Source organism: Lutjanus erythropterus, chromosome 21, assembly GCF_056507025.1.
Source record: "Lutjanus erythropterus isolate fLutEry1 chromosome 21, fLutEry1.hap2, whole genome shotgun sequence".
In the NCBI taxonomy this organism is placed as follows: Eukaryota; Metazoa; Chordata; class Actinopteri; order Lutjaniformes; family Lutjanidae; genus Lutjanus; species Lutjanus erythropterus.
The window spans coordinates 3080387-3104112 of record NC_139337.1 but is presented as its reverse complement, the minus strand read 5'-3'; the positions used below and the strand labels follow the sequence as shown (position 1 = coordinate 3104112).

The 23726-nt window shown below is 44.6% G+C and overlaps 1 long non-coding RNA gene and 4 other non-coding genes across 5 annotated transcripts; all 5 read right to left on the bottom strand.

The window, feature by feature from the left end:
- Positions 1-437: 437 nt before the first annotated feature.
- On the bottom strand, positions 438-519 carry trnas-aga (transfer RNA serine (anticodon AGA)). The gene has a single exon. It is a non-coding gene; the product is annotated as a tRNA-Ser (tRNA).
- Positions 520-8875: 8356 nt separating this feature from the next.
- Positions 8876-8957, bottom strand: trnas-aga (transfer RNA serine (anticodon AGA)). The gene has a single exon. It is a non-coding gene; the product is annotated as a tRNA-Ser (tRNA).
- Positions 8958-10727: 1770 nt separating this feature from the next.
- Positions 10728-10799, bottom strand: trnaa-cgc (transfer RNA alanine (anticodon CGC)). Its single transcript has one exon. It is a non-coding gene; the product is annotated as a tRNA-Ala (tRNA).
- Positions 10800-14813: 4014 nt separating this feature from the next.
- Positions 14814-15355, bottom strand: LOC146307199 (uncharacterized). Its single transcript, XR_014772694.1, has 3 exons — positions 15266-15355; positions 14955-15168; positions 14814-14851 (listed from the first exon to the last, which is right to left on the bottom strand). It is a non-coding gene; the product is annotated as an uncharacterized LOC146307199 (long non-coding RNA).
- A 5969-nt stretch (positions 15356-21324) lies between these two features.
- trnas-aga (transfer RNA serine (anticodon AGA)) lies at positions 21325-21407 on the bottom strand. The gene has a single exon. It is a non-coding gene; the product is annotated as a tRNA-Ser (tRNA).
- Between the last annotated feature and the right edge of the window lie 2319 nt (positions 21408-23726).

Sequence of the window (23726 nt, the reverse complement as noted above, 5' to 3'; positions counted from 1 at the left end):
ACTTTTACATCACTTTTACGACTGAGTGACAGTCGTCACAATTGTGCACCCGTTCCTTGGCGGTAACTACAGAATAGACATGGATTTCGAACAGAGTGACATAAGGGGGTGCATTTCAAGGCAGGGGTTCATTTCTCGGCACAACACTGTAAACAGTGCGCTGCGCGTGATGTCCTGACGTCTTTGTTATTGTTCTTCTGCGCATGCGGGTCTGTTCAAGGCCGTGGACTGTTCACACAGGAATCAATGTAGGTCAAATATAGGTCATATTTAAAAAGTAATGTGAACTGCCAAACAAAAAAATCGGATTTGTGTGAAAAATCAGAATTGAGCATTAAGACCTGCCATGTGAACTATGCCTATGTGCATGAGAGTCGACATTGAGCCTTTATTAAGGTCAAGCTTTAACAATCCAGCAGATATGAGAAGAAAGCAAGCGTTGTCGGCAGGACTTGAACCTGCGCGGGGAGTCCCCAATGGATTTCTAGTCCATCGCCTTAACCACTCGGCCACGACAACTCAGTTTTCATCTGTTCTTCACTGCAGTTGAAGCCCTTTTTCTTATCAGTGTCACAAATAGTGCATTCTTTTCCAGGAACTTTCTGTTTGTAAGGTCAGTATGACTCTGACTGTCCAAACTGAGACCTTGTTATGAAATACAAGCGAAGACGTGACCGATAACAGAAAATGAAAACCATAGTTCATCACTGTCAAATAAAACACCTGACTGTCTTTGCTTTCCTGAGCAAGAAATACTTCACCATAGACGTACTATATGTAGATGCTCCCTCAACCTTTGGTTGGAGTGGATAGACGGGTCAAACAGAGGACTTCATCCAAGAGACCAGAGTTCATATCGCAAATCTTATTACAATTGCAAAATCAGTGCAAATAATCAGAACTGGATATTTTTCTAGAAGAGGTGTGAAAACTGCCTGAGAATGATTATCAGGACAAATTTGACAGCAACTGAGCTGTTAGACCCAATCTCAGTGTCTCCCCTAAGGTCTAAGGCCTAAACCCTTGCAGAAAGTGCAGCAGGGTAGATACTGAGCTTGGGCTTTCATTACTATCATCATTTAAACTTCCAGCAGATTGAGCAGCACTGCAGTTCTTGTCGGCAGGATTCAAACCCATGGAGGGACGCCCCAATGGATTTCTAGTCCACTGCCTTAACCACTCAGCCACAGCAACCACATTTTATATCTAGTCTTCACTACACCTTAGCTTTCTTTCTCACAAACAGAGACAGTGCATTCTTTCCAGGAACTTTTTGTTTGTAAGGGCAGTACAACTCTGAGTCCCAGCCACAACTATCATGCGTAGACACTGCATTGTACTTCAGATCATATGACAATGCCAAGTAACTGTGGAAGCTACAACTGAGCTACATCCCCTGTGAAGACATCACCTGTGAAGACAGCAGAGACGCAACAGAACATATTTGACACAGTGACGTAGGTTACCTTGCTATTTAGTAACAGTATCACTGACTATAGAACTTTGTAAGCTGTGTGAGCTGTTTGGCCCAATACCAATGTCCTCCCTAACTCCGCATTTACACCAGGCGCGGCTGCACTGCGGAACGGCTGCGCCGCGGCACACACAGAAATAAAACCCATTCTAGTCAATGCTGTAATTTACACCAGAAGCGCCGCGGTGCATCTCAGCAGCGTCCCAGAAGCGGCTCGGCGCTCCACTCCACGGAGAATATGCAACGAGTCTATTTTCGACGGATGGCACGTCAATTGGCACAGAGCTGGTCGAACGGGCAGGAAGTCAGGCACGGAAAACAGGGGAGAAACCGGTTGATTTTCAAAATAAAAGACCCCGTGCAGACTCGCGATCATAAAGACAGACAGAAAATAAACGATTTAATTATATAGCCTGCTTATCCATGGTAGAAGCACAAAGAGCAAGGAAAGAGGACTTAATCAACAAAATCAGAGCAAGAAACATAATCAGACGGGCAAAACACTCCACTGCTGAAACGCTTCTGAAACGCTGTTGGTGTAAATTGAAGTCGCGTGCATGACGGAGCAAAACCGCGGTGCAGCCGTTCCACGGCGCAGGCGCGCCTGGTGTAAATCCCGGGTTAGGCCTTAAAGCCCGAACCCTCACAGACTTAGCTGGCATCAGGTAGTGGTTGAGTACATACCTGCTTGCTTTACAGAATCTTTAAATGATTTGTAGCTAATTATAATAAGCAAAATACTGAACAGTAAAATATGCTAAAATAACAGTGCTTTACATTCATAATAGTTAATTACTGTTAACCTCAGTGTGTTGCTGAGCAATAGTACAGGTGTGTTGGTCACAGAAATGCATGATTGAGTGTTGCCATGGAACATAAATGAAAGGCTATATGGATACAAAAGCTACAAATGCATGGCATCCATTATATAGACAACACTGACTGACTGAATGTTAATAAAAGCCAAATACTGTCCTTTTATCAGTGGAACTCCAGTGATCAATGAGTGTGTGCATGTGTGTCTATGTAAGTCTTTCTCCCCCCTCTGTCTCTCTCTGTCCCTCTCTAAAAAGAAACAAGCCCTTTTCATGGCTGAAGGTTAGCATTTGATTTTGAAAACCATTAGCGACATATTGATTTGTAAGAGGAAGAAGAAGGAAATAAGAGAGACTGGCTGAGGGGCTCTAAGAGGAATACATTTCCTCTGCTCTATCCAGGTCAAACAGCAAGGAAAACATGCAGCTGTGTATTGAGTGATATTTGGAGATTGGAAGTGTAATGCCGTGTGGGTACAGGAAAATGCTGATGGTTTATACAGTCTGTGTGCATAAAGTAAGCATGTGGTTTACAGTGGAGGGCAGAAGTCTCTGTCTACCATCCTTCAGAACTCTTTCTGCACTGAAAATCTGCTGAAAAATGAGATAATTCTACTTGAATATGGTCCATATTTAAGACAGAAATACAAACTCAGTTATTTGTTACACTGTAAAGTTAGAGTTTTGGAACAGAGAGAACCAGTTTTATCAGAGATGATAATAAACAGATTAAAATATTATCAGAACTTCTTCTGTGGGAAAGTTCAGCTGCATTTTAAACAGGAGCACATCCCATTTATTTATTTATTAATGAGATATCCTGTGGTGACACAACAGTAAATGTCTCTTTATTGGACAGCAATCAAGGAAATAACTTTAAACATTTGTATTTAGAGTCTATCTAGACTATCTAAAATTTTGAGATGGGATCAGAAATTGGGATATCAGAAAAAACAGCGACATAAGTCTGTACAAGCAGGTTATATTTGCATTCATTAAGTGGCGACCTCTCATGGCCATAGTAATTGTGGCAGGAGTATAATAATAATAATAATAATAATAATAATAATCTTTATTTGTAGAGCACTTTTCAAAATTCACATTACGTATGAAGGGCAAGAAAGTTGGTACAGGGAGGAGGCTGGAGTGGATAGATGGGCTTCACCCAAAAGACCAGAGTTCATATTCAGGCACAGCGCCAGGATTTCAATTTTGGGAGGGGCTTTATTAACCAAAGTTAACACTCTTTCCAACTGGTAATCTCACTTTAACAAAAAATGACAACACAGTCAAAAAAAAAAGTTTCAATGCCAAGATAACTTATAGCGGCAGTTTGTATTTATTTCAAGTGGCACAGGATATCTCCTTATCTATATTTTCGCAGTGCATCAAGTAGATCAATAGATCAATTAATTAAGAAAACTTACATTTTAATTCCTTTTAATGCATTTTCATTTGATCTGGCTGGATTACTCTTTAAATTGATTGCAAAGAGAAATGGAGCGATCAGAATAGTGGGTGAGCTACAATGACTTTTAACAGGAGAGAGCGCAGTGCACAGTGCTGTTCATTCACTGTCTCTGCTGTGAAGGTAATCTCAATCAAGTCAGGCAGGAATATTTAGCTCTACCTCCCGTATTGTCTACATTTTCTAGAAGTTATAGTTTCGATGAGGAATGCATTTGGAGGTACAAAATAAGACAATGATAAGGTTTCTTCAGTACACCGGCCATCATTTTCTGCTGAACAACTGCCATAGTGTGATGTGCGTGCGCGGGCGTAACATGTCTGGGGCGACAAATAAAAAACTTTGTCATCAATAAAAAACTTGACTGTCTTTGCTTTACTGAGCAAGAAATCCTCAACCATAGAAATATCATGTTAGACACCACATTGACCTTTGGATCGTCCGACAGTGCAAAGTAATCAGGTAATCTGTGTATTTTCTGGATACAAAGCATTGCAATGATTACATTTCTCAACCAATTTCATTGAGTTGTTTTTTTTTATATTCAGGAGTACATTATCTAACTGTTTAAGTTTTTTCCTACTTGATGTAGATCATGAACCCTTCAACATAACATGACTTACTGAAATCGATTGAGAAATAAATGTATTTTTTATCCAGTAAAAAATGCAAATCCACCACTTACACATTTGTTTAATGGGCAGTTTTTACCTGGACAGCAATGCTGACATACCAAGAGACCAAGAGTCTACGTGTTTGTCCTTTCTAAATGTGTTTTAGGTTTTTGGTTCCTTCATTCTTGTTTTTTCATCAGTATGAAATGCTTTTCACATACAAACCGACCAGTGGCCACAGCTTCATTTTCATGAACTTAAAGCCTGATGGAGGGCCTAGGGATTGAACCCAGGGTCTCATACATGCAAAGAATATGCGCTACCACTGAGCTATATCCCTCTGTACAACATGTCTGAGACAACAAGAACGGTTTTGACAAAGGTTTGTAGATTAATATGCTTGTAACTAATTAGTAACAGTATCACTGATTACATAACCCATTTGAACAATTTAAGACAAATGCATCTGGATTTGCTGTTTTCACTACTCAGCAATTCAGGAGGCTTCTCCTGATTACTAAGGAGTCCCCTAATTTTTAGGCCTTTTTGGATTGTTGAGGTCACATGGACATAACTCTATTATTTAGAAATATGATTATTGATATTCATTAGATATGATTGTTTGGTAAATCAATGATTCTTATAGAAAAAACAGAAAAAGATGAAAAAAATGTTTGTGAGAGAGAGCCCTCATATACTTGAGGATTTGACAGTAGGAATGCCCTAAACCCTTGCTGACTTAGCTGAAATGCACCTCAAAGTACCTCAGGTTAGACACTAGGAATGGGCCTGTGTAACTATTAAGCAGATATACCTTATCGTGGTGGAGGGGTTTGAAATCCTGAATGATCTTAGGAGCTATGTGGTTGGGGGCTGGTTGCCCCTGGTAGGGTCTCCCAAAGCAAACAGGTCCTAGGTGACGGGTCAGACTAAGAGCAATTCCAACACCCCTAATGAATAGTTAGAGACCAGGCATATCTACGTTGCCCGGATTGGCATTACTGGGGCCCCACCCTGGAGCCAGGCCTGGGGTTGGGGCTTGCAGACGAGTGCCTGGTGATCGGGTCTTTGCTCATGGGACCCGGCTGGGCTCAGCCCGAATGAGCAACGTGGGCCCATCTTCCCGTAGGCCCATCACCCGCGGGAGGGTTCAGAAGGGGCCGATGCGGTGTGGTCTGGGTGGCAGTCTTGGGTGGGGGCCCTGACAACACAATCCCAGGACATGGAATCTCACTGTGGGGACATGGAATGTCACCTCGCTGGGGGGGAAGGAACCTGAGCTAGTGCAGGAGGTTGAGTGGTACCGGCTAGAGATAGTCAGGCTCACCTCCACGCACAGTCGGGGCTCTGGAACCCAACTCCTTGAGAGAGGCTGGACTCTTTTCTACTCTGAAGTTGCCCATGGTGAGAGGCAACAGGCTGGTGTGGGCTTGCTTATAGCCCCCCAGCTCAGCCGCCATGTGTTGGAGTTTTCACTGGTGAACGAGAGGGTCATTGCTCTGCACCTCCAGGTCGGAGATAGGTGCCTCACTGTTGTTTTGGCCTATGGGCCGAACGGCAGTGCAGAGTACTCGGCTTTCCTTGAGACCTTGGGAGGGGTGCTGGAAAGTGCTCCGACTGGGGATTCCATCGTTCTGCTGGGGGACTGGGGGACCCACGTGGGTGGCGACAGTGTTACCCGGCGGGGCGTGATTGGGAGGAACGGCCCCCCTGATCTGAACCCGAGTGATGTTCTGTTATTGGACTTCTGTGCTAGTCACAGTTTGTCCATAATGAACACCATGTTCAAGCATAAGGGTGTCCATCAGTGCACGGGGATGCCCTAGGTTGGAGGTCAATGATCGACTTTGTAGTTGTGTCAACTGACCTTCGGCCATGTGTCTTGGACACCCGGGTGAAGAGAGGGGCTGGGCTGTCAACTGATCACCACCTGGTGGTGAGTTGGATCTGCTGGTGGAGGAGGAAGCTGGACAGACTTGGCAGGTTTTCAACTCTCACCTCCAGGAGAGCTTTGACCAGATCCCAAAGGAGGGATGTTCTCCTCTCTGACGCGGCCATTCAGAACTGTGGCCGTAAGGTCTCCGATGCCTGCCGCGGTGGCAATCCCCGGACCCAGTGGTGGACACCAGAGGTAAGGGATGCCGTCAAGCTGAAGAAGGAGTCTTATCGAGCTTGGTTGGCTCATGGGACTCCTGAGGCAGCTGACAGGTAACGGCAGGCCAAGCGTGTTGCGGAAGCATAAAACTCAGGTATGGGAAAAGTTCGGGGAGGCCATGGAGGACTACCGGTCAGCCCCGAGGATATTCTGGCAAACCGTCCGGCACCTCAGGAGGGGTAAGCAGTACCTTGCCAACACTGTTTACAATGGTGGTGGGGAGCTGTTGACTTCAACCGGGGATATTGTTGGATGGTGGAAGGAATACTTTGAGGATCTCCTCAATCCCACTGACACGCCTTCCGTAGAGGAAGCAGAGGCTGGGGACCCAGAGGTTGACTCATTCATCACCCAAGCTGAAGTCACTGAGGTAGTTCAGACACTCCTCAGTGGCAAGGCACCGGGGGTGGATGAGATCCACCCTGAGTACCTCAAGACTCTGGATGTTGCAGGGCTGTCTTGGTTGACACGCCTCTGCAATGTCACGTGGCAGCTGGGGACAGTGCCTCTGGACTGGCAGACTGGGGTGTTGGTCCCTCTTTTTAAGAAGAGGGACTGGAGGATGTGCTCCAACTATAGGGGGATCACACTCCTCAGCCTCCCTGGTAAAGTCTATTCCAGGGTATTGGAGAGGAGAATTCGCCCGATAGTTGAACCTCGGATCCAGGAGGAACAATACGGTTTTTGTCCTGGTCGTGGAACACTGGACCAGCTCTATACCCTCCGCAGGGTGCTTGAGGGTTCATGGGAGTTTGCCCAACCAGTTCACATGTGTTTTGTGGACTTGGAGAAGGCATTCGACCGTGTCCCTCGTGGCATTCTGTGGGAGGTGCTTCAGGAGTATGGTTTTATGGACAGAATTTCTAGGCACAGCCAGGGACCGGAGGGAGTCCGGTTTGGGGACCACAGGATCTCATCTCTGCTCTTTGCGGATGATGTTGTCCTGTTGGCTCCTTCGAACCAGGACCTTCAGCATGTACTGGGGCAGTTTGCAGCCGAGTGCGAAGAGGCTGGGATGAGAATCGGCACCTCCAAGTCCGAGGCCATGGTAATTAACCGGAAAATAGGTGGCTTCCTCCCTCTGGGTCAGAGAAGAGTCCCTGCCTCAAGGGGAGGAGTTCGAGTATCTTGGGGTCTTGTTCACGAGTAAGGGGAGGATGGAGTGTGAGATTGACAGACGGATTGGGGCAGCGGCAGCAGTATTGCGGTTGTTGCACCGGTCAATCTACGTTCCTACCCTCACCTATGGTCATGAACTTTGGGCCATGACCGAAAGAACAAGATCTCAGATACAAGCGGCTGAAATGAGTTTCCTCCGTAGGGTGGTGGGACGCTCCCTTAGAGATAGGGTGAGGAACTCTGTCACCAGAGAGGAGCTCGGAATAGAGCCGCTGCTCCTCCACATCAAGAGGAGTCAGCTGAGGTGGCTCGGGCTTCTATACCGGATGCCTCCTGGGCGCCTCCCTGGGGAGGTGTTCCAGGCATGCCCCACGGGTAGGAGGCCCCGGGGAAGACTCCGGACACGCTGGAGTGACTATGTCACCCGGCTGGCGTGGGAACGCCTTGGGATCCTTCTAGAAGTGTCCAGGGAGAGGCTGCTGCCCCCGCAACTGTTATGATCCTATGGGTCATTTGTGAATGTGTTTCTCCTTTGCTACAGTGTCTCCTCTCCCCAGTGTGTGTGTGTGTGTGTGTGTGTGTGTGTGTGTGTGTTTTGCTCTCCAGCGTGAATTGGGAACAGGTGGCGCAAGATGATGATGATGAGGATTGCTGCTGCGCGATTGGTCAGGGGGTGGAGCCGAAGGCCTATTTGAATATGAAAAAATTCAAAGAACCGCCAGCATGGTGTTACGAATTGTTTGGTCAGAGTAATTCTTTGTAGACGAGTAGACGAAAGATTGTTTTTATTAACTTAGAGTAATTCTTTGATAGATCACTGGGAGCATGTGTAGACTTGAGCTTTTGTAAATATTGTAAATAAGTATAAATAGCAGGGCAGTTTAGTAGGGGGGGAAAGCCTTTTTATTTTGAACCTTGTTTTCTCCTGTTTATATTAATTTAGGAGATCAGGTTAGTATTTTGTCATTTATTTTCTGTTGCTTTCGTTAGGTAAGTTCAGGGATTTCTTTAGGTTGTTCTGTTTGTTATTTTGGCCTGTTTCTCCCCCTGAAGTAAAATTAAAAGCTGCACCTTTTCTTGAACTTGGCAACTTGGTCGCTAGCCTTCTTTGGAGTGGGAAGACAGAGGGAGCACATTATCTGTTATGTCCAGGGTTCCCCCTAGACCGGGGTGTAACACAACCCAACCCCGGATAAGTGGAGGACAATGGATGGATAACAAGACCGCAATCGTTGTCGGCAGGATTCGAACCTGCGCGGGGAGACCCCAATGGATTTCTAGTCCATCGCCTTAACCACTCGGCCACGACAACTACATTTAACATCTGTTCTTCATTGTAGTTCAGCTTTATTTTTGTCTCAAACAGTGACAGAATCCAGGGTTAATGTTGATAAGAGTCTTGGTTACTGGTCTGTGGAGTAGGATATATCAGTACAACATATCTGCCAGGCTGTTCCAGTAGGTTCACAGACAGCTCCTCCATGGACTTGTGGAAGAACCTGTCATTTATTCTGACTCACTTCACTTCTCTTATCTTGACCAGCCAATAATGATCTTCCTCCTTGTTGGCAGTATTGGTGTCAGACTCTGTAGTGTCACTGCCATCATCCTTGTCCTCATTCTCAGTTTGGTTGGCAGTGGCACAGTTTTGGTGGTGGAGAAGCGCATCTGTGCAAATCTTGTGAGCAATACAGCTGTTGCTTGAGCAGGTCTCCCAAACTTTACCATCACCGATGCTTCATCTGTAGTGCTTCAGACAATGTGGTTGTTCATGTTGAACATGAATCTTTGTAGCTGAGGGCTGACCTGCTCTTCCACCCTCGCGGCTGGCATGGTTCCTTGGATCCTGGCTGAGGTTCAAATATGTCTTTAAACCATGCAGGTTTATGCTCCTGAATCTTTTGTTCTGAGAGGAAGTATATTTGTTGATTGTCAGAGAAAAATGTGCACCATTATTCACTGTGTTTTCTAAGTGCACCGCCAGCTTGTCCCTCATTAGCAAAAGCTCTCATATGCTGTGAAATTTCAGAGGGATTCTTCGGAAGAATATGGCTGTCTTTCTTTAGTGCTGCTCTGAGATACGCGTATTTCGCTATGCTGTTGAAGGTAAATCCATCAAATGCTGCCATCTCTACAAGTATTTTACCCAGGGACGTGCTAGTTTTGCTAAAGTAGGAATCCATTGTTCTTGTAAGCTCCAGAATATCTGATTACTCGGTTACACAACCTGCACTGAGCAGCATTGTCATTGCCTAATTTTTTGAAGTATGTAAAAGGTGTTTACATACTACCTACAGTAGAGGCACAATCTCACAAGGTCAGACTCAGAGCATGCATGTGCGTTTTAATCATAGCACTTTGTATTAACTTATAGGCTGCGTTGTGTTTTACACAACAGCACATAGCACATATCTGCTGCATGTTTTATGTTAGCAAACTGTCATCCTACATTTTTCTGAATATATTTTAATATGGTATGTGTTTGAAAAAGATAACTAAATAAAACACTATTTTGATTAGACTTCCCAGGAATAAACTCTAATAGCAGTCAATGCATTTGTCCTTCAGACTGTTTCAGGTTTTCCATCCATCCGTCCATCCTTCTTCAACTGCTTATATTTAGTCAGGTTGCAGAGGTAACAGTTCCGGCAGGGGACCCCAGACATTCCTTTCCCCGCCTACATTAACCAGCTCTGACTGGGGGATCCAGAGGTGTTCCCAGGGAAGGGTGGAAATATAATCCCTCCACCTAGTCCTCGGTCTGCTCCGTGACCTCCTCCCAGCTGGATGCGCCTGGAACACCTCCTTAGGGAGGCAACCAGGTGGCATCCTTACAAGACACCCAAACCACCTCAACTGGCTCCTTTCTATGCGAAGAGGCAGCGGTTCTACTCTGAGTTCCTCCTGGATGATTGAGCTTCTCACCCATGCTTCCCCCAGGCAGGGTCATTGCACTCCTTCCTCATTCTTTCTTGAGGTCTTCTGAAACAGTCTTAGTGTGGACCCACACCATAAGTTCTCATCAATATGAAATCAAACTGGGCACTGGCCACAGATTCAGCTATATTATCATAAAGCCTGTTGGAGATGCCGGGGATTGAACCCGGGGCCTCATACATGCGAAGCATGCGCTCTACCACTGAGCTACATCCCCCTTGTACATCATGTCTGAGACAGCTAGAATGCTTTTGACAAAGTGATACAGATTGATGTGTTTAATAATTAACTACTAACAGTATCACTGATTACATAACTGTTTGACCAACTTGAATTTGCTTTTTTCATGACTCGGCCACTGATTACAGTCACGTAAGTTTTTTGGCTGTTTGGGTTTTTGAGGTCACATGTAGGCCTACAAATAAGACTGTTATTTAGTAATATGTTGATTATTGTTTGATAGGTCAATTACTTTTATAGAAAAAACAGAAAAAAAGTGAAAAACTTGAGGATTTGACAGTGGGACAGCCCTAAACCCTTGCCAACTTACCTGAAAGGCACTTCAGAGTCCACCAAGGTAGACACTGAGATTGGGCCTTCATAACTATGCAGTTTTAACCTTCCAGCAAATACAACATTCATTGTCAGTAGGATTCAAACCTGCATGGGGATAGTCCAGTGGAATTCCAGTCCATCACCTGGTCATAATGGTCTTTAGAGTCTTTAAAGATTCATGATTCTGGTTGTTTTGTTCTTTATAGTTGTCTTTAGTGTTTTTGTAGTCATTTTGACTTCAAGACTTCAAGAACGATAGGAGATGATAAAAAAGTCAGATAAAAGTGAAAAATGTTGGGTGTGTGCATAAAGGGCTCAGAAAGTTTCAAGAGAGCCCTCACTTGAGGATTTGACAGCAATAAACCCTTGCAGACTTAGCAGGAATGCACCTTATAGACAACAAGGGTAGACACTGGGCCTTTGTAACCATCAAGCTTTAAAAATCCAGCAGACCTAACAAGGAAGCAGGCATTGTCAGCAGGATTCAAACCCACGTGGGCAGACCCCAATGGATTTCTAGTCCATCGCCTTACACACCTGGCCCCAACAACTATATTTCACATGTATTGTTCACTGCAATTGAGCCACTTTCCTTTACAAATTTATTAATGTCACAGATAATGCATTCTGTCGAGGACCCTTCTGTTTGTAAGGGCAGTATGACTGTGACTGTCCCAGTAGCGACTTTTTGATGAAATACAGCAAATATGTGACAGATGACAGAAAGTGACAAGCATAGTTCATCACCACAAAAAAAAGAAAATTAAAAAAAAGGGGGGCTCAAAATGTTTGCAAGACAGTCTTCATACACTTGAGGATATGGCAGTCCTAAACAATCACAGACTTGGAATGGACCACAAAGTCCTTGAGGGTGGATATGGAGCTTTTGTCACTCTCAGATTTTTACTATCCAGCAGACACAACAAGCCATTGTCGGCAGGACTTAAACCTGCACCACTCGGCCAGACCAGCCCTAGGTGAATGCTGAGGGTGGTGGGTGGGTGGAGGACCAGCCCTGGGTGGACAAAGAGGGTGGCTGGTGGGTGGACGACCAGCCCTGGGTGGATGCTGAGGGTGCCTGGCAAGTCGAGGGCCAAACGTGGGACTGTGCCGGAGTTGAGGAGGGGAGGTAAGTGGACCAGCCCTGAGAGTGTTCCAGGGGTGCCTCAAGAAATGAAGACCAGCTCTGGTAGTGTGCTGGGGCACTAAATCCGTCTCCCCCACCCGAGTGTGGAATTGTACCTGACACTGGCACTGGAGCTCTGGCACTGTGTCGCAGATGGATCTTTGCCTCACCCTCACAGTTCTCAGGCTCCTCAAACTCCAAAAGACTGTGCCCATGCTGGACTGGCTGAGATGGCAGGTCACAGACTTCAGGGAGGGATTCCGTAGCCATGGCAATCTGCTGTGGAAGCCGTACGCCCTGAAGTAGAGAATCCCATTTGGTTCTCTTCTGACGATCATGCAGCCTGCAGAGACAGAAAACAAAACACACAAGAGCACATTTTTAGTGTGATAACTGTTTAGAATTTTGTTCAAGTATCCAATTCAGTCAATTTCTAAAAAAATATTAAAGATGAACTCACCAGGAGGACACTGTGTTGTTGTTAATGTTAACCAGTACCAGATCACTCTTATCCATTATCTCTCTGCAGTCCTCAACCAACTGCTTGATATGGCAGTAGGTCATGACAATGGATTGAGGAATGGCAAATGTTCTCCAACTTGTTGTCTTTAGGCCTGTTTCTGGCTTCCCGGTACTCTTTGTACAGCTTGAGAGCAACACACTCTGACACCCTGTTGTGGTCTGGTCTGTGAGCAGCCTGGCCATGAACCATGAACAATCTGAAAAATAGATGACCGGATCACATAGTGCTCATCATATATGCCTGCTCACACATTGATGAATACAGCTATATGTAGATACTTTTCAGCTGCTTGCTGGCCTGGAGCAGAGCCACTGTGCTTCCGTGAAGCTTTCCGAGGTCCTGGCAAAGTTGTTTTCTTGCTCTTGAGAGTGTATCTCGTGGGGGTCTGGTCAAAGGCATTTAAACAGGAAAACAACCTCAAAATCTCCACCAATTCAGTGTTGGAGAGTGCGGTTATACTCCAGTTAAGCCCAACCAGGAACCCTGCCTAAGCATCAATTGCCTCTCTCCCAGGAATCCCTCTTGGATCACACCTAGAGTCCTGTCATGATAAATGAACCAATACAACTAATTCTAGACATCCGATACAAGAGCAAATATAAAGAAGCTTAAATTTGCAATGGTAAAAAAAAAAAAAATACTCTCTTCAAATGGGGAGAGGGCAGGCCAAGCAGGAGCATCACTGTCCTCAATTGGGGTGTGGATGGACCTGGCTGAGGCGTCACTCTCCTCAACTGGGGTGTGGATGGACCTTGCAGAGGCATCACTATCCTCAATTGGAGTGTGGATGGACCTGGCAGAGGCATCACTATCCTCAACTGGGGTGTAAATGGACTTTCCAGTGGCATCACCCTCCTCAAATAGGGACCTGGGATCTGGGCTGGGCCTGGGATCACCACTAGCAAATTCCTGAGGGGATTAATAAAAGAGTACAATTACCTAAATTGTGTCTGTTCTACTTTAAAAACAAAAGGAACTGTTTATTAGTTGTCCAGTATTTATGTGATAGCTGATAATTCTGTTGTCATAATATTACCTGCAAGGTGAGTTAATGAGCCCTTGGTGGGGTCACATCTGGACATTCATCCTCCAGCTCTTCAATCAAGATCTCTGGCAGAATGTCAGTCTGCTGGCTCAGAAGATCCCCTCTGTTGGATAGTGCCAGAAGGTACTCCACAGCAATACGCTCTCCTGCAAAAATTATTCAGCGAAATAAAAATTATTGATTAATTGTATACCATGTCACCGCTTAGGTTTGATCATCAGCAACAGCAGACTTTTTTTTCTTACCGGTAGGTTTCCCAGGGGGGATAAACTCTGGCAGAACCGGTCTTCCCAAAACTCTGTTGCTGAGCACATTTATATTGGACATCAAGCATATGTCATACAGTTTCATCTTGGATGTCTCAGTCATACTTGGTGCTTGTGCTGACTGGTTTATATTCCATCTTGACACACCCTCAAGCATGTACATTTGAGTGTGCAATGTGTTGCATCTCCACCCTGATTAAAAAACAGTCAGGATCACTGATTACAACAAATAATCAATATTATGCACAGCATTTAATAAAAGTGTCTTGCCTCCTTTCTCCAGCCCTGACCCAACGTTGGTGTACAGCTGGACTCCTGGTGGATCCTGGATGCAGGCAAGGTGTTTTTGCTGCACCTCCCACACTTGAGACATGCTCTTATTGATTAATGAGGTGCAGTCCAGTGCTGTCCACGAGCTCCCACATGGAATCCAGTAGGCCTTTGATGAGGGCACGGGTCTCCTCCACCCCCCGGGTTCTCCTGCGGCAGTGCCTGGCTAGCTCACCGGAGCTGATGCTGGCCAACACTTGGGCTTCTGTTGGCTCATGGCCCTGCTGTTTCACCTTCAGCTCTGCCCGCTTGGCCTCTTTCAAGCGACGGACGTCCTGCTTGTCCCACTCAAAAATGCATGTGGACAATTTTGAGCAGAATGTACCATACATAGGATGGTGTGACCATTGGTAAATCTTCTCATGAAATGAAACACATCCAATGGTCGTTCATGGCTGAAATAGGTGGAGAACTGGGCTCACCCCTATAAAAATTCACAAGATGATAAATAGAATTTTTTGGTTTGTAATCAGACTGCCACCAACTGCCTTAAAAAAACATTACAACACAAATTACAGGCAACCCACCACTGTCACTGCAGCAGTCTCTGTCCACATAGATGGCATCTGGCTGTGGCTCGCCAGCATCACTGTACCGCTGGACGACACCTTGACACAGGTCATCCAGCCCAGCCCCCTCGCCTGTTGTGAGGACAGAGTTGAGGACTTGACCGTACTCATTGCCAATGTTTGTCATCCATGTTGCAGTGTCCTCAATTCCCCCAGCCAGTTTTTTGGTGATCTATATTATAATAAAAATGCATACATCATTAGCACATGTATTGTTAGCCAACAGAACAAGAACAAATGAGCTCAAGCTTACATAGGTTTATATTTACCTTCTTAGTGGAATCAAGCTTAAGTATTCTGCCAAATGTTGATGTGATGACACCTTTCAGTTCATCTAGGTGTGCGACAACATCGTTGGCATGTGTAACCGAACTCAGTTAGGCCTGCTGTAACTGCTGGTAAGCACTCTCAGGATCTGCGTTGTGATATTAATGAAGAGGCTCGTCGTCCATCTTAAAACTGCCATTTATTTCTGTACAGGAACAGATTAAACACTGGTCAGTTCTCAGTTGGCTCGTTATAGGCAGCTCTCACACAGCACACTCGGGCACGTCTCTCAAGAACTGGCAACGTTTTTACGCCAGTTTACTGACACAAAATCTATATAATACAATAACAATAATACAAAAAAATATGTACCTGTACAGGAACAGATTAAACACTGGTCAGTTCTCAGTTGGCTCATTATAGGCAGCTGTCACACAGCACACTACAAAATAACAGCATGTTATTTAGCAACTAGCTTGTTCACAAAGTGCATTATGCCATTATTTAGATATTTCATTACCTAAAAAGTACAGCAACCTGCTTATAACTTTTTCCAGTAACATCTCTATAACTTTCAGTACATATATATTCATATAGTGAACATGCGGACAATATTTGTAACCAGTGCTGTGCTCGACAACTCACCTCGGGCACGTCTCTCAAGAACTGCCAACGTTTTTACAGCCTGCTGTGGCATTTGCCTACTAGCTCCGAGAGAGGGCGCCCATGAGCCAACAACAAAATTATAACTGGTTAACTACAAAGGTGCATGACTATAATTGCAACCATAATATGCAAGTGGAATGAAATATAATCAACTCTGTTACACATGCACTGTCTCAAACCACTGGGCCAGGGGCAGGGGACTGAAGGGTGGTGGAGGGAGATAAACTGCCTGTGACTGCGTCAGGCAGGATCTCTTGTGAATTTCACAATCTGTGAAATAGTCACAACATCTCCTTGCCCACTCCTCACTGTGCGCCTCTTGAAAGGCCTGCTCCAGGTAGAGGGAACTATTCCCTGCTGTTCTGGAGCGCAACAGTGTCACACATCTTCGGTCCAGTGCCAAATGAGTGGTTAAAACAGCAGGGAATTTGTTGCGGCTAGAGGGGTCAAGCTGGTTTAAAATGTCGATACTCCAAGGACAGACAGGTATTTTGCACTGGCTGCACCTTGGGTAATCGCCCCCTACCAGATAGTATTTTGAGTCCACATCAATGACCTCTCTGACTTTGGTGTAAATGCCAGAGTGGTGCATCTTGTGGTTGCACTGACTGCATTTCAAAGGGATGCCCCACATGAGCATTGGAGCCCACAGGAACATCCTCTGCCGAAAGTAGTGATGTGGGTTTGGAGGTGCAACGGATCTGCTTGGGCTTGGGGGGTGGTGCCAATTCTGCCTGACATCCTGCCTCAGCTGCCCACTCGCCTCATAGAGGATGTGAGCAATCCACTCCTGGTCACCTGGCTTGATGACCCTGAGGAACGGCTTGGGTAAAGACCTGGTCCGGCTTACCTCTGGAGAGTGCAGAGGGAGTGGGGGCCCTGGTAGTGCTGGAGGAGGGGCAGGAGCAGAGACAGGAGGAAGTAGTGGGCTGATCTGAGTTGATGGTGCCGTCTCAGGTACTGGGGGAGGAGCAGGACCACCTTGGAGACGGATGTCTGGTGTCTCCTGCTGGGCTGTGAGACGGACTGGAGGGGACAGACGGGACAGAGGGTTGATACCTGTGTCATCTCCTGGGCTGGTCGAGTGGAGGAGGGGGCAGGAGAAATGTTTGGGAGGCCTGTGGGAGATTTAAAGGCATTACACTTCTCAAGGTGCTCTGATAACCCTACAGCACCCATGGCTTTCATACCGCAGTGCTCACACTGCTCCTGGATATGGTAGTCTGACAGGTGCTGTGTGAACTGGTCAGACAGCACTTCCTGGGCAAAAGGGAGCATGTCATAGAAGTACTGGCTGAACTCTCCTGACTTCCAGCTGCTGCATTAGCCTTTGGTGTGTCTGCTGCTCTACTGCTGGTAACCTGCACTGCCTGTGGACCTGCAGCTGTGCCTGCCTGCTGTCCAGACTGGGGAAAACATCATTTTGTATATTTTAATAAATGAATAAATAAAACAATACTTTGCACCCAAACAACATTTTGTATTTCCTAAACATTTAATCCACTAAAATCAAACAATATTTCAAACAATATTCTGACAATATTCAAACAATATTCTCAAAACAAGTCACTAGGAGACTTAACTTACCTCATGGTAGCCACATTTGCAGGGAATCTTTTTGCCGAAAATGTCGGTTTTGCGGACAGTTTGGCCGAACTGAGTGGTCAGGGGACAATCCTCAATTCTCTCTATCACTGCCCTCCAATGTCTGGACCCGGGCCTTGCTCCAGTTGAAAGTTTGTTTTCCATGGGCATACAGGACCATGACACCGGCCCACTCCGCATCTGTCTTTCCAATCTTTGGCATGTCTTAATAGGATGAGAGAAGACAATTATTAGGCAACAACTACGTTATTATTATAGTAATTTTTGACACAAAAAACTGTGTTCATAAAAATACACAAAAATATTGCAGTACTGCAGAAAAAAGCTGGCGTTTTCCTGTCACACACTTTTTTTTTTTTTAATGAGGACTAAGCTATATCAAATCAAATACTTCATTCCCAAAGCAATAATATGACACCGGCCCAGCATAAATCTGTATGTCCTGACTTGGGCATTTAGACATTTGGGCATGAGAGACAGTCATTTAGAATCTTGAGTAGCGCTGCTCTTTACGCGGTACGTTTACCTCAGAGAATTATAAATTTAGGCTGACTAGACCAAAATTAGCAATGACATAAAGACTGCATCTTGATACACACACACAAAAAAAAAAAAACGGGCATCTCTACTCTAATTTGGGTTGGTGAACACAGGGCAGACACGTAAAAGATATTTAATCACGTTTATGAAGGAGATATCTTGATAGTGCAATTCTTCAAAGACTGTGTTTGGCGTGACGTCACACCAAGCTAAATTTAACCTGACTAGAATTAGCAGTGACATGAACACTGCATCTTGATACATACAAACGATTAAACGTCTCTGATTTAATTTATGTTGATTGTCACAAGACAGACACATGAAAAGACACTAGAAAATAGTTTACAAGAGCAAATGGACATAACGTTTGATCAGCGATTTCCCCCTGTTAATAGGTTTATTAATATAGACCTTTACGTCTAACATTTCATTTATTAAACTAATCGACCAACTGTATATGACACACGTAACAGATGTGGCTAAATCCTTAGACTACCGTCACTGTTTGACTGACAAAAAAGATTTGTGCCCGTCTTATCAAACTTTACAAAACACCTCACGTCTGTCACAATAGCGTTTAGAAAAAACACGACCTACTTGTTAACAATTAGCTGGAAAAAAAAACTGTATGCAGCATTAATTTCGATTTATTAACGTAAACCCTTTCATTCAACATTTCATTCATTAAACTAATCGACTAACTGTATGACAAACATAAATCATTAGACAGCCTGTTTGAATGAAAGTTTTGTGCCCATCTTATCAAACTTCACGAAACACCTCCAAAACAGTTCAAAACAATAGCATTTAGAAAAAACACCACACTTAAACGATTTCACTTCAGTTATTTACATAATTTTAGCAAGTTGTACTTACTTTTCGTGAGGAGAGATATTCGCCTGCCAGTAAATTAAGTTACCTGATGAACTGTAGCGTCTCGTCTCACCTATCAGAACACTGTGTGCGAATCCATGCACAAACTCTGATTGGTTCCTCTGCCACTGGCAGTGGCAACTCCTTCCAAGCATGTGATTGGCTCCTTTGCCCCTTCGAACGCTACCTGTTACCAAGCAAACTATTGGCTCTTTTGCCCCCTTTGTTAGGAGTTGTTAGGCATTGTTAGGACTTAATTGTACTGTTCATTCAGTGGAGGGTAACGGCCACGACAACCACACTCAGCATTACTTCTTCACTGCAGTTCAACTTTGCTAACAAACAGTAACAGTGCATTCTTTCCAGGAGCCTTCTGTTTGTAAGGTCAGTATGACTGTCCCAGCCGTGACCTTGTAATGAAATACAAGCAAATATGTTGCGGAGATGACAGAAAATGACAACAATAGATAACTAGGTTTGATAGAGTTCTTGAAGACACTTTGCCTCTCCAAGAAGTTCTGGAACAGTTTAGAACTGTAGAAGCTTCTTGGATGAGAGGCAAAAGTCTTCAAGAACTCTATCAAGTCCAGTTGCCTACGACAACCCTTGCTACGAATACCATGACCTGGATGACTGAGAATCTTCACAGACATGTTGCTATGTTGTTGCTACACACAACAATAGATAGTTCATCAAATAAAAAACAATGCAAAGTAGTGCACTCTACCACTGAGCTACATCCCCTTTGCACAGCAACTTTCTGACAGCAGCAACAAATAGAACACCACTAAGAAGAGTTTTGACAAAGGGATGTAGGTTAACTTGCCTATAGCTACTTAGAAACTGTTTCACTGATTATATAACCGTTTGAACAAATGAATTCAAAGGCATCTGGATTTGGTGACAGCGACTCAGGAATAACCTGGCACGCCAGGTGGTTTGGTACACAAAAGTATCTGGGAAGTCATCCATAGAAACTGTTTGGAAAAGGCTGAGCACTTTTGTAAAGAACACTTGGCAGGTGATTGGATGAGCCATCTGTCACATCTAACATGGGCTAACTTGCCAGCCAGAAAACGAGCAAATACATCTTTTCCATCGATAAAAGACTTAAGTGCCGTACTTTGCTCTTCTTTCAATGAAGAAATACTCTCCAGACTAACCTATTCAAGAGCTGCCATTGTTTGTTTGAGACGATTCGCTTCCATGGATGCCTCTTGCTGTTGGCACACCTAAAACCATGCCCGTAGCTGCCAGAAGTACCTCAGAGGACGCTGACTGGCTCACACCACCTTTGGTGCGGACACAACCTGGTAGCTTGGAACCTGTCAAGATGGATTCTTACATGATCTTGTGATCTCACAAGATCCACAAATCCAGCTGCCCCACAGGGTAAACTCAAGAGGCCTCTCCTAATTGCTAACAAGTCCTAGTAGAGAATGGTGCAAACACTGTCAGGGAATGCTTTTGTAAGCAACTGAGTTGTTTGGCCTAACTCCAGTGTCCCTGCTTAACCCTTTAGCCTGGAACAATGACAGACTTAGCTTACGTTGCATAGTTGTGCCTGAGTGTGACAGGCTGCAAGTGGCCAAAATTGTGTAAGTGAGAATGGGACAGTACTTTGCAAACTTTCGCATCAGAAGTTGGAATGTCTTATTTAATGTTTTTTGCTTGTTTGTTTGTTTTAATTGCCTGAACAGCTAAGTCTCTTGTAGTTGTTCCTTTACTGTTTGTTTACAATGTGTTTGTTGTTGTTGTTGTTTTTTTTTTACAGACTTTTGGAAAGTGTGCATCATGGGCTCAAAATGTCTCCAATTAAGCCCTCATGCACTTGACAATGGGACAGCCCTAAACCCTCACAGACATACCTGGAATGCACCTTGAAGTCTGTCAGAGTGGACATTGGGTATGGGCATGTGTAACAATCTAGTAGATACTTGATGAAAGCAGTCATTGTCATTGGATTGTCGTCATTGGATTTCTAGTCCATCACCTTAATCCCTTGGCTGTGACAATGATACCTCATAGTGCTTTTCACTGCAGTTGAGCCCTTTTTCTTACAGCTTCACAGATTTTTTCTCATTTTCTTGTTTTGCATATAGAGTCTTTTTTGGAGTCATTTTCTGTCTCTTTCTAGTTGTTTTCAGTGTCTTTATAATAATTTTGTGCCTGTGTTTGAAGACTTTAAGAAAGATGGGCGAATTGTGAAGAAAAAAAAATAAAACAGACACCCTGATATGCTTTAGGATTTGATAGTGGGACAGCATTAAACCCTTCCACACTTATCAGGAATGCACCTTACAGCCCATGATGGTCGACATTGGACCTTCGTGTACATCAAGCTTTAACAACCCAGCAGACTTGACAATAAAGCAATCGTTGTCGGCAGGATTTGAACCTGCGCGGGGAAACCCCAATGGATTTCTAGTCCATCGCCTTAACCACTCGGCCAAAAAGTACTTCTCTTTTTGTGCAGCTCACAGTCTGACATGTACTCAATGACGCGCCTTGCCCACGCCTCACTGTGGATTTCCTCCATTGCTTGCTGCAGGTAACTTGAACTATTACCTACAGTTCGTGGTTTAAGCAAGGTGACACACCTTCTGTCTAGTGCCAACTGTGTAGTGAGGACAGCAGGGAACTGGTTTCTGTGGGCAGGGTCTAACTGCTTTAATATCTCCGTACTCCAAGGGCAGACAGGGACCATGCACGTGCTGCACCGAGGATAGTCCCCGCCTACCAAGTAGTACCTGGAGTCCAGATCAATGACTTCTCGGACCTTGGTGTAAATGCCACAGTGGTGCATCTTACGGTTGCACTGATGGCACTTAAGCAAAATACCCCACATGCACATTGGCGCCCACAAAAACATTCGCTGCCTAAAGTAGGCTGTGGGATCTGGAGGTGCAGCTCTTGGTTTTGGTGGACTAGGGGGATAAAACCAGTTTTGGGACAACTGTTGCTTAAGCTGTCCAGTGGGCTCGTACAAACACTGGGCAATCCACTCACGGTCAGCTGGCTTAATAACTCGATAAAATTGTTTGGGGTGGAAACTGACCCAATTCACCTCTGGTGGCCTCAAGTGGACAGGATATGGATGTGTGGTGGGAGGGCAAGGTGGTGGTGGTTTTTGTAATGGTGGAGGAGGAGGAAGCAGTTGTTGTTGTGATGATGGAGGAGGAGGAAGCAGTCGTTGTTGTGATGATGGAGGAGGAGGAAGCAGTCGTTGTTGTGATGATGGAGGAGGAGGAAGCTGTCGTTGTTGTGATGATGGAGGAGGAGGAAGCAGTCGTTGTTGTGATGATGGAGGAGGAGGAAGCTGTCGTTGTTGTGATGATGGAGGAGGAAGCTGTCGTTGTTGTGATGATGGAGGAGGAGGAAGCTGTTGTTGTTGTGATGGAGGAGGAGGAAACTGTTGTTGTGGTGGTTTCTGTTGTGGTTGATGGCCTTCCTGAATATGGTTGAGAAGCCCAACAACACCCATGACTTTTTTCCCCACACTGGTCACAAGACTGCTCTGCATGGAAGTCTGACAAATGTTCTGAGAATTCTTCCACATCAATGGCTTCGGTACATAGAGCACACTTTATCTGATTTTTAGAAATGCTCTGAGCCGTTTGCCTCTCAGTACTGGAGCTGCTCTGTGTGGCGGGGTCCGTCGGCTGCGGCTGCCTCCCAGTACTGGAGCTGCTCTGTGTGGCGGGGTCCGTCGGCTGCGGCTGCCTCCCAGTACTGGAGCTGCTCTGTGCCTCCGTCTGCATCTCTGAGTTTGCCTTTTCCACAAAAGTTGGAACATAATTTCTTGGTTAACAATTGAAACAATTCAAGCACAAGTAATTGGCATTTTCCTGTCTAGATATTTTAAAATTACCTAGAAAAAAGCTAATTAACAATGGTTTATGGCAACCTTCATTTCTCTTACCTTGTGATATCCACATTTACATATGATTTCCCCACCAAAGATGTCATACTTCCGCACTGGCTGGTTGAAGACTGGGGTCAACGGACAGGCTTCGATTCGCTGCATAACAGCTTTCCATCTCTTGGTCCCTGGCTTTTTTCCAGTTGAAAACCGATATTTTCCCTGCGCATATTGGTGGAGAATATCCGCCCAGTATACATTTGGTTTTCCTTTCTTTGTCATTTCTGCAAGTATTAGAGTAAATGTCAGACAAAAATCAGACATTTTAAGCTTTCTAATGATATACAAAGGAAAATTAACTTTTGTCCACCTGCCACTTGATTCCAAAATATATTATCAGACACCATCTTGTCTTAATCTGCACAGTGTAACTGTATGAAAAATAATAAAACAAGACTTACAATATTCAAGTAAAAGGCTATGAATACTCGTATGGAAAACTATCTTAGCTCAGTTCAAGAAAGCTTTATTGTAACCCACTTTCCAAGGCCAGAGCTACTATGTATAATTGAACCTACCTATGTTGTATGTTACTATGTTTGCCTGTATGTTGGACATAATACAGATGCATGTATACATGTGAAAACTTTTTGCTGTTTATTCATGTGTTTTTTGGTTTTTTTTTGTCAGAAAAAAATGTTTCAGTGTTTTCCACAGAATGTAGGCGAAAAATATGAATGAAGAGACAGTCCAGGCATTTTATCCAAAATTGTGGCTCAACCTCAAATAAATTTCACTCAAATGAGAGAAAAAAAAAAGTCCTAAGGAATCCTATGGGTGGAAAGGTTTGGAAATCACCTAAATGTGATCCTATACCAAAAATGCCTTTTTAGCCATATCTGCTTATTAACAGAATG